The 11,386-nt window shown below is 45.9% G+C and overlaps 1 pseudogene; it reads right to left on the bottom strand.

Annotated features, from left to right (window-relative positions):
• Nucleotides 1–2,780: 2,780 nt before the first annotated feature.
• Nucleotides 2,781–2,899, bottom strand: LOC134968210 (5S ribosomal RNA; annotated as a pseudogene).
• Nucleotides 2,900–11,386: the final 8,487 nt, after the last annotated feature.

Raw genomic sequence — 11,386 nt, forward strand, 5'->3', positions numbered from 1 at the left:
GGGACTGCGGATGGTGTCTGTAGATGCTGCAGGTGGAGGGGGGGCAAAAGTGGGGGTGGGGCCCGGATGGGGAAGAGTCGGGAGGTGCTGCGGGTGGGGGAGGGGCAGAGGAGTGGGGGATGCAGATTGTGGAGGGGTCCGGAGGCACTGCAGGTGGGGGAGGGGCAGGGGTGCCATGGGTGGGAGAGGGGCAGGTGTGGGGATGTTGTGGATGGGTGAAGGGTTCCGGAGGTGCTGTGGGATGAGAAGGGGCGGAGTGCCGGGGGTGGGGTAGGGGTCCGCAGGCACCATGGGTAGGGGAGGGGCAGGTACGGGTGGTGCAGCGCATAGGGAAGGAGGTCCGGAGGTGCTGCTGGTGGTGGAGGGGCAGGTGCGGTGGTGCCATTGGTGGGGGAGGGGGGGACCGCGGATGGAGGAGGGTGTCTACAGATGCTGCGGGTGGAGGGGGGCAGGTGTGGGGGGAGACCTATAAAGGGGGTGGATGGTGGAGGGGGCCTGATGGTGCTGTGGGTGGTGAAGGGGCGGAGGAGTGGGAGCCGCGGGTGGTGTAGGGGGTCTGGAGGCACAGCGTGTGGGGGAGGGGTGGAGTGCCACATGTGGTGGAGGGGAAGGTGCGGAGGTGTGGTGCATTGGGGAGAGGTCTGGAGGCGCTGCGGGTACTGTACCTGCCAAAAAGGTAGTTGGAGGGTATGCAGTAACAGGGCCAGGACAGGGGTGACAGGGTCAAAACAGGGTTGACGGGGCCAGGACAGGGGTGACAGGGTCAGAAAAGGGGTGACGGGGCCAGGACAGGGGCGACGGGGCCAGGACAGAAATGACAGGGACAGGATAGGGGTGACAGGCCAGGGTAGGGGTGGCAGGAACAGGACAGGGGTGACAGGGCCAGTATAGGGTTGACAGGGCAAGCACAGGGGTAACAGGGCCAGGATAGGGGTAACAGGGCCAGCATAAGGGTAACAGGGCCAGCATAAGGGTGACAGGGCCAGCATAAGGGTGACAGGGCCAGGATAAGGGTGAAAGGGCCAGGATAAGGGTGGCAGGGCAAGGCCAGGGACATGACAGAACACAGGGCACGGGAGAGATTGGTATTAGGGACAAAACAGTGGTGACAGACAGATGTGTCTTACTGGAGTCACTGCTGCTGGCTGCTGCTGTTCCACTCCAACCTGTTGGGATCTGCTGCTGGTGGAGACTTGGCATGGCTGACTCTCTTAGGCTGGAGTCCTGCTTCCTCTGCCCGTCCGCATCCCTCCCCCCCTCCTCAGTCACACACCGCAGACCTCGCGCTGCTGCCGGGCACTGTGGTAAGGCGAGACTGGGAGTGACTGGTTAGCCCCCAGGAGATGCTGCGGCTGGAGGGAGGAGGGGGTCGGAGCCTGCAAGCAGCTCGGACTTCTGCAGCGTTACCCGCCGGCTAAAGTGTGTGAAGGAGCTGGGCGCAACTCACTGCGGGTGGCAGCGCTGCAGCTAGCGGTGGGGTTGCCGGGACTGGATATAACAGAGGCAGTACGGAACCTGCACAGCGGCAGGTGCCCCACAAAACTGCAGCTAAGAAGCGTGGAGTGTGCCAGAAAGTGACGCTCCTCCACGCCAGAGAGGAGGGGGGGGGGGGCAAGCACACAGTGAGCCGGTGCCCGTCTGTCTGTACGGCATACCCCCTCACACACACCCATACCTCCCCAATGTCCCGATTTTCGCGGGACAGTACCATCTTTTTGGGTCTGTCCCGCTGTCCCACCCGCGGGTCGCAGTGTCCCGCAGTAACGGGGGGGTCAGTTGGGAAGCTCCTGTACTCGCTGTTCTGCTTAGCAGAGCAGCGGTGAATAGTGGAGACAGAGGGAGAGGGGGCATCAGGGGGTACGGATTAAGGGGGGGTTCCAGCAGCAGAGCCGGATTAAGGGGGGGGGGCAGGCGGTACGTACCGTTGGACCCACAGTTTTAGGGGGCCCCCCGGCTGGAGTAGCTCTGTCCCAGCTCAGAAGCTCCCCTGTCCTGCCAGTAACAGCGGCATCATTGTGCTACTGTCAGCACACGCTGTTGCATATTGGCAGGTCTGTGGTGTTGCAGGGAGGCAGCAGTCTCCCTGCTTTCTTCTGCCTGTGCGGGTGTGTAGAGGGGAGCGACCACCTCCTCTGGATTTACCCCTAGCTGAGGGACCAAAATTCCATGTAAAAAAAAAAAAAGGAATTTGCGTAAGGGGGCGTGGCCTCGCGTCCCGCGATTAGGTCACGCCCCCAACCCACAGCAGGCACAGCAATGAGATAGGGCTCCCCTGTCTCAAGTGCCCTGGACCCCCCGGACACATAATCAGCCCCTGGGGGCATGCCAGCAGCTCACAGAGCACTGGGCATGCCCCCTCATTGACGAAAAACGGGGGCCCTCCCGTGAAGCCACGCCCCCTTTTCGCCGAGTGTGTGTCCCTCCTTCTGCCTGAAGAAAGCTCCTGCAGAAAGCTGGGAGGTATGCACCCCTAGTAAAGGGGAAAGAAAAAGAAAAAAAGGGACCTTTGTCGGGAGCACTCCCACTTGGAAACGATAATGATTTGAGTAATGAACAATGATATGAAAAGTGAAGTAATTAAAATGTAACCTTTAATTTTATTATATTAAAATATTGGTACACCAGTTATATTATTTCACTATTTAGGGGCTAATCAATGTGAGCCACCTGGTAAAGCTAAATTGTGAAAATATTGATGAAAATACAGGGCATTATTTAGCAGGCCCAGGGTACTTGGATCTATGGAATAGGTACTATAACCAAATTAGTGCCGTCAAAAGAACCTACAACACCTGGTATTCCTTAGTGGTCCACCACCTAAGTACTGACCAGGCCCAACACCGTATTGCTTCCAAGATCAGACGAGATTGGGCATGCGCGGTGTGGTATGGTAGTAGATCAGCATTGATATGGCGATTTCTACCACTAATATATAGATGGTAGAGGGTTATTGGTAAGTACCTTGTTACCAAATTAACCGAGTAATCTCTAAAGAGACAATATATGTTTAACCATCATTGCACCAAAATGTATCCCAAATCTGTAGGTATACGTGGGTTTAAATCATGTGGTTAATGATTTCTCGGCCCGCAGGGAATGCCTGTATGTTTCATGATGTGCTGTGCAGCACCTATGAAAATTGGGTTTGCGCTGCGAATAAGGCAGATATAGACCACTGTTCTACTGATAACATGCCACAGTATTTGTATATGATCCAAAGAGAAATCGTCTCTATTTGTTAATTGGATCACCCTGTTAAAGGGAAAAACAAAGGTTATTGTGAAGTTGTAAGCTCAAAGGTTATAAATACACCTCCTATTATGCCATGATCGAAAATGCAGGACAAAGAATGATATAAAGAATGTTAGGAGAAAGAAAACAGACTTGGAAAGTAGACAAGATGTATAACAGTCTCAATTATCCAATTAAGGGCTAATTAGTGCCATGGTGCCTAACAAAGTATAGGTGTTGTCTTTGAAACAGAAAAATTTGCCACAATCACTTATATAGCATGTATCCACAGTGTATCTATAATGTGTCTGTCTAACATGTAATAGACAGACAAGAATTGCCAAAATGAACCCAAAGAAGGGACATATAAAATGATCCCCCAAAAGATCATATGCTAGGTGATTTTTTCAAAATGTTTAGCTATGATATGCACAATAGCTTTATATTCCAACAAAAACCTGCATATGAATAGGTACTGATGCACTATATTGTGATGATTGGCATAACATTTGCCAAAGAGACCAATGCACGCTGTTTCTTAATTGTGTATGTGCAAATAGGTTTGACGGGAGATAGTGTAGCAGATGGGACAATACAATAATTATGTTTGCCCGCTCTCCGTGCGCCGCTGGCCGCTGAGCTCCGGCGTCAATAAGGTTTGTCAATTATCCTCTCCTGCTACTGGGAGATCGATAGGCAAGTAGGGACAAAAAATACTTAAGTGTCTGTCTGCTCGTAACGCGCCGCTGACCACCGGGCTCCAGCGTCCGTGCTGCCTCTCTGATCTCCTCTCCTGTCGGTCTCTGATCATGTGAGCGCACTCATCATGACCCTCCTGTTCACCTTCCAACGTACGTTTCACAGATTAGCTTGTTCACGGGTAGTGAGGTATGCACCCCTGCCTGTGCCATGCCTATACTATCTGCTTCTGCTCCTAGTCTCCTATAGATTTGGCCAGATCTGTGACTCATTTGACTAACTCCGCCCACTGTTGTGACTCCGCCCAGCGTTAGCAAATGAAGCACAAAGTCACAGATCTGGGCTATTATATAGGAGATGTATGAAAGCTAAAAAAATCACTCTTATTAGAACAGGTAATGAACAGGAAACTCAGGCCAGCCCCTTTGGACGTCCCCAAGGCTGAACCTGTTCAGCATATACAAAGGGACTGGTGACTCACTGTGAACCCCTCCCCCAGAAACTAGATAACACATTGATCACACAGAAGCTCAGTGGCTTTTTGGTCTCAGAGGATGATGAACTTGCTGCCAGATCAGTTCTTCAATTTATTTACTGAGAGAGAGAGAGAGAGAGAGAGAGAGAGAGACATATAAGATGCATTGGAGGGAATGGTAATTGTATCGCTGGCCTGTAACTGAAACTGTATGTAATGGCATGTAACTGTGTGTAACTTTATGTATTTACTGCTTACTGTGTGAGTGTAACCATGTAACTATAGGTATACTGTACTTTGTAATATATATTGAATCCATATCCTTTTAATAACAAATATATACATCAATGAGCTTTGGAACTCAGATAATGTGTGGGTGTATTGTTTTCTCTTATGGGATGCAGTGTTTTGCGATGTATAGCGCACATTCATGTGATATGGTAATAAGAGGTGCAGGCGTTTACAATATATATTAGAGCGGGCATTTTAAATATTTGTGAGAAATCAATTTGGCATTCTTAGTACTGTGGGACACGCACCTGCCAGACTGGGGAAAGAATTCCCCACACCAGCCTTGTGACACTTGCTATGGGCTTTATACATGGAACGCTTGTGGGCTCTATACAAACAGTAAAATGCCGGCCCCAAAACCACCAGACCCACAAGAGAATCCAGAAAATAACTGTTATGATGGGGCCTAGACTGTTTGATGCAGCACTGCTTTCAGCAAGCTTAAGCTTCACATGACACAGGGCTAGAAAGTAGGGGAAGGTAATGTGACGACACAGCCGACACGTCATGTCGCACAGTCGTAAAATACATGCGGTTACTTTCCTAGCCCTGGTCCTACCCATGGACTCCACTAATTGCCGATATGTTATTAGTTATATGCTAGGCAATATTGTATTGTGTTGTGTTAAGGCCAGTACTCAGTACTCAGCTTTTATACATGTAATCATAATTCCGTGTTGCAATGTACTACAACTTAATAACAAGTATCAAATTAATCTACACATTAAGCTGGTTGCTTCAATAGTAAACATGACAGGTCTATCTGGTTCCGTTCAAATAATACACATACATGACACCACTTCATTACATATACAATTCTAAATCATCATGATGTCTGGCGCTTGATACTATTATAATCATGCACTGTATGAAATAAGTGTCGAATCCATCTCTGTGGCATGTCCATGTAAATGCGTGTGTTACCATATATTGCTGTGCTCGCTGCGCGTATTTGCAAGTATAGCGACTTAAATGTATGTAGTTTGTATGTTCTCTTTATGTAATATTTTTGACTTTGACAGTACATAAATCAATACAATCTTACCAGGGTCTGGTGGAAACGTGATCAGCAGTCCATAATTCTTGTAGTTCCTCCTGGTTCCCAATCCAAATACATTAATCAAAGTCTCCTTTGGAGACGGTGGTTTGGTTGGGCTAACAGCCTGTGCAACAGTGTAATTCAGCAGGTCCAATAACTGCACCTGGGGACTTAATAATTCCCCTACACCCAATTGGGTAACCTCAAATTTCAGATCAACGCAGTTTTCCTCCGTAAACAAAATCTGATATCTGGGGCCCTCACTCTCCCTCAGCAAAGTATTCCCTGGGAACCCCACTTCCATCACCTCTGGTGCATCAGGACAGTGGCTTACCTCCCCCAAACATGAACCACGGGTATAGTAATTGGCAGGGCACAATGGGGATTTTCTGTGCTATTCTGGGTAAATACCTTGATGGTGTAGGAGCTTCCGCAGTATAGCAAATATATTGATTCACGCTTTTTTGCATTGATTAAGATATTTACTGTTAATCACAAAATGAGTTCATGTTTCCTTAAAAATATTGGACAGATATATTCAGACTTTATACCTCGAATATCTTGTTCTAAAGCATGACGTGTTCAAGGACAAGGCAACAGATGTATTCAAGGCTAATTGGAAAGAAGTTTATGTCCGAAAAACTGATAAACGAAGCACTAACCATTTTTCTAGAATGTTCTAATTGTTAATTATAATCTTGTATGACAATTGATGTATTACTGTTTTTGAGACATACATGGTGTATTCTGATTGGCTAAATATATTGGCACACATGAATCCTTTGTCCTCCAGCTATAAAATAAACCTATTATGGCCCCTAAGCCAGATCAACTATGAACTGCTTAGGTTACACAATGATCCTGTGTCACCTTTTCATTCACTGATCTCCAACCGGTTGCAAGGGAAACAGAATTCTGACTGATGACTGCAGAGAGTTTATAGACCAGACCTGAATAGGTTAACATACCCTATCATTTTGGGAGCATCGTCCGGCATATTCCAGCATCTCCTCCACTGGCAATAAATCCTCTGATCTTTCAGGAACCGCTGATAACAAAAACCGGTAAGTGAGATTTAATGTGTAGATTTCTACCTGCTCACTTGAACTCAGCGTTTCTTGAAATCTGCGGAAGTCCAGTCGGGAAGGTCAGAGAATATCTTAAAGAGCCCAGTGTCAGTCAGAAGAAATTTTTTAAGGTACCATACATGTATGTTATATTGTTGAATTGTGGGTAAATAATTTCAGATAATTTGCCACAAGTGCACAGGGGGAATTAATCAAATATGCAGAAAACTTTTTAATTGTGAAAGTACTAATACATGTTTATTAAGAAAATAGAGCCGTTTTATAAAGGTGGCGCATGGCCAAGATATGTTCTAATGCTGATAACCAGTTTGAATTGATAAATAACCAAAGAGGTGTATGCAAATCTTGTACCTGTGTTGTTGTGTTAAGAAAATACAAAGGGTCCGTAGCACCGAGATTGGTGGCAATTACAAGCACTGAAGTCTCATTTGGTTATGTGGAAAATTATGATGAATTTTATTGTACAAAAGGTTGTCATTTTAAAAAGGGAATTGTTGGAACATTACATTGAGAATGATTGATCTAACATCATAACCTATTGGCCTAGGAACCACATAATCCCAGGTCTAAGACCCATGTGCCCGTGCAGCCTCAAACAGCTGCCGTGCACACAGATAACAGATATAGCATTTACTGTCATCGTTGTTTTTGTATCCTTGCACTGTTATATGTATTCTGTCAATATGCTTTTGAAAAGGTGGGGGGGAGTCGGGTGTCTGCTGAATAATGAAACCAGTGTAACTAGATTCTGCTGCACACATTGTACTGTATATATTGTATGTCCCTATGCAAGACAGTTAAAGGGTAGGATTGGGTCTGTAATAAAGAACAGCTACTGTCTGAAAGAGACACAAGGTGAACGTATTCCAAGAAAAGAGGGGGAGTTTACCAAGAACACAAGGTACAAGCAGGAGTCTATATAGGCAGAGGGATAGACCCTTGGAGTAACTTAACAATAATATTAGGGACGCATCTCAGTGATCCAGAAGAAATAATCTATTATGCAGGTCTCACTTGGGGAGCAGTACTAACAGATTTTCCACCAACACAGGGAGGAAGGGGCAACACTGCAACCCCAGTCATTTGTCCACAGACGGATTTAAGAAGCTCTTTAGGTACAAGGATAGAAGAGATTCTTCAGAGTCAGCGTCTCACAAGGAGATTTTAATTCCCTCATAAGGGGTTACTAAAATACCACATCAGGAGGGGTTCAAACCCGTGGATATTGTTAGTAACAAGGAGGGTAGGAAAGCTCTAAAAGGAGACTTTAATTCCCTCATAAGGAGTTACTAAAATACCACATCAGGAGGGGTTCCGCGCACGTTCACCCAGGCATGGGAGCGCGGTCTGTAAAGATGTCAGGGCCCGACAAACCCGTGGATATTGTTAGTAACAGGAAATCTCTGAAAGGAATAAGTAAAATTTTCAAAAGAGCAGGTTTTCCGTCAGAAGGGACACTAGACTTAGAGAAATGGGAAACATTTGCCTCCTGTAACAAGAGTTGGATAATTAAGCATAATAGTAGAGATCAAGCATCCATCTGGATCACTGTAGCAAAAGAATTAGGAGCAGAGAATAGAAGAAGAGATGAGGAAAATGATTTCCCCATTGTGCCAGAGTACTCAATAGCACCACAACCAGCGTTAAACTCACTGCCTGTAATTGCAGCAACAGCACCTGCACACTATACCCCACCCCTATACCCAGACATGCATGCACACCCAGGTACCCCTAGTATGAACAGAATGAAATCATCTGCAAGCTCACTAACAGTAAAAATGAAAAAAAGATGAGCCAGGAAAAGAGTGGCAAATAATCAGCCCTATCTTGAAAGGATCTGTGGTTGAAAATCCGAATGATTTACTTGAGCTATGTACACAGAGTATGCCCCAGTGTCCTGATACTTTATCACAAGAAACCCCAACAAGACCAACCAAAGAAACTGGGCAGCTAAAGTTCCCCTCATGTTTAAACAAGTGGTGGACACCTGGAATCAAGCTATGAGTCCAGTAAACAATTGTCCACAATCAGGAACTATAGGCGAAAGGGTGCAAATCAGGTGAAGAGGAGAAGCAAGGGGTCAAGACACAGCCTCTACAGCTTTTCATGCCCAGGTGCATAATGTACAGAATAAAGTGACATATTTTCCAGAAAGATTGTGTCCGGTATGTCAGTTTTGCGTTCCAGAAGGATATGAACATTGCCCAAATTGTGGAAACTGGATTTCACACCATGAACCACCATGCCAAGATATCTATGCGACTAGAAATACTGAAAGACGGTCATCATTGCCTGTTTCTCTGTATCCAGCACAAGTACAGAGAATATGCAACCCAGATAATGCAGCCAGGACGAACGAACCATACATCGTACAGAGCCAACACCACAAACCATGGTATGGCAATGGCCTAGCAAATATAGTTGCAGAGTCCCCAGATCCTAGAAAAAACCCAACAGCAGTTTATGCCTATATGGAAAGAATTCAAACCATATGGGCACCGGCATGGGTCGACTACCACCAGTTGTGTGAGGCTATACTAGGACCAGCAACTGCCCAAACAGTAAGCCCCATGTTAAAAGCAGATGCAGTAGATGATTGCCCAGCCATAACGGACGTTCCGACAGAGAAAAATAGAACAACGTTTGAAAGTGGAAAGATGTACATGACAAGACTTAAGAGATGGCGTCATGCACAGACACTCAGAGCACCAGCAGCCCCAGATTTGAAACAGGAAAAGACTGAGTCCATCAGAACTTACTATGATAAAGTCACTATACGACACACAAGATGATAGAATATGAAGGTGTGCAACTCCTGTGTCGGCAACAGTGTACTCAGTCACCACTGGCAGTTCGATAAAAGTGACTTTACCCACAGGAGACCCAAGGGTTTCAAGAGCTGTTTTTATGCACAACCAGATTCCTCTACGTTTACTTACAGATCAAGCCATTGCAACGACATGATTGGGAGGTTAAGCCCTACCCCTGCAAGAAAGCAAAGATGTAACCTGAAATACAAGCTGCTATGCAAGATTATCGCTCACAGGAAAAGTAAGACAAAGAGGAACAACAACTCCCAGCATAAACATCATTATGTTAAACACCAGCCTGGGTGGACTTGGACTAAGAAGATGACATGCCAGCAGCAGTGAGAAAGAATATGCGAGTAAAGAAAGGACAAAGTATGAAGAATAATGAATGAATCATAAAGAGAGGTGATTGGAAAAAGAAAAGTTGAGAAACAATATGAAGGCCGCATGAAAGTTTGGAGACTAAAGGAAGTCTGCTTTAAGAAGGACAAAGAAAGACATCTGACAAGTGGTCAGCACTACCTGGCAAGATTACAGAGATAATGCCATGATTTAAAGCAACAAAAGCTCCGGGGTTTAAAGCAAATAATAAGGAACAAGACAGAAAAAAGTTCCAGAAGACAAATGAATGATGCTTCTTCTGCCAATATGAAGTACAAGCTTCTTCAGGTACTCCCCAGTGAACATAATGTCTCCAGAAGAAACAGCAGAAGGTATGATTACAGTCACCTTGCCCACTGGAGAAATACGTTTGTGCCTAATGAATACTGGAGCCAGCACACGCAGAAGACAGCAGAGGGAGATACCACAAGAACTGATGATATCAGAAATTCTTAAAAGGACAGGAGATGAAAGAAATACAGTCACCAATACCAGCCCAGTTCTTGACCTTGGAGTACATGTCCAGTGACTTTGCTGAAGCACAATGTACTAAAGCTTATCCAAGGAGAATACAGTACACACCAGCAGAAGTTTAACTTTCCAGCAACTTATCAAAGGAAAGAACAAAAAGCCAATTAGAAGCAAGTTAAACAGAAGTTCAGTATTGGCTCATTCCCGCAGTACCAGTTGTAGAAGAAAGTAAGCAATACTACTGGACCAGGATAGCCCTGTGGAGGGGCTATATCACCAAGTGATTTATCCACAAAACACACAGCTAAATACAGGATGTGAATGAACTGCTGATTGCCACCACTACTAAAAGAAGCACCAAGAAGGGGCAGTGTCCTTAGTGAAGTTTCTGGAAGACCAAGACTGCAGAGCCTCAGAAGGAGAAATTGCAGCTAGTCAAGCAAGAGTTAATCTTCCTAGGACACTCAAGGTACCAGACATCTAACAAAAGTGAGAAGGAAAAGATTCAGACTGCAAGCTAAGATGCCAACTAGTGTCAAGCAAGTCAGATGATCATTCCTGGGCCTAGTAGGACACTACAGAACACGGATACCTCTAGCACCAGTCTACATGCAAGCATTGTATGACAACACTGAAAGGGAGGAGGGTCCGCATCCTACATACAGCAACAGATGAGTTAGGCTATTGAACAGTTGGAAACAGCAGTTGCCTCATCTCAAGCCCTAGAACTACCTGACTATTAAAGAAGGAGGCCATACATAGAAGTCCTTATGCAAAATCATGGACTGAGGTGAAGACCAGTGGCCTACAACTCAAGCAAGCTTGACAGTGGTAATCAAAGAGCACCTACCGGCATCAGAGCAGTGATAGCAGCAACAGTCCTAGAAGAGTATAAGAGCAC

The sequence above is a fragment of the Pseudophryne corroboree genome, chromosome 10 (genome assembly GCF_028390025.1).
Source record: "Pseudophryne corroboree isolate aPseCor3 chromosome 10, aPseCor3.hap2, whole genome shotgun sequence".
NCBI classification, from domain to species: Eukaryota; Metazoa; Chordata; class Amphibia; order Anura; family Myobatrachidae; genus Pseudophryne; species Pseudophryne corroboree.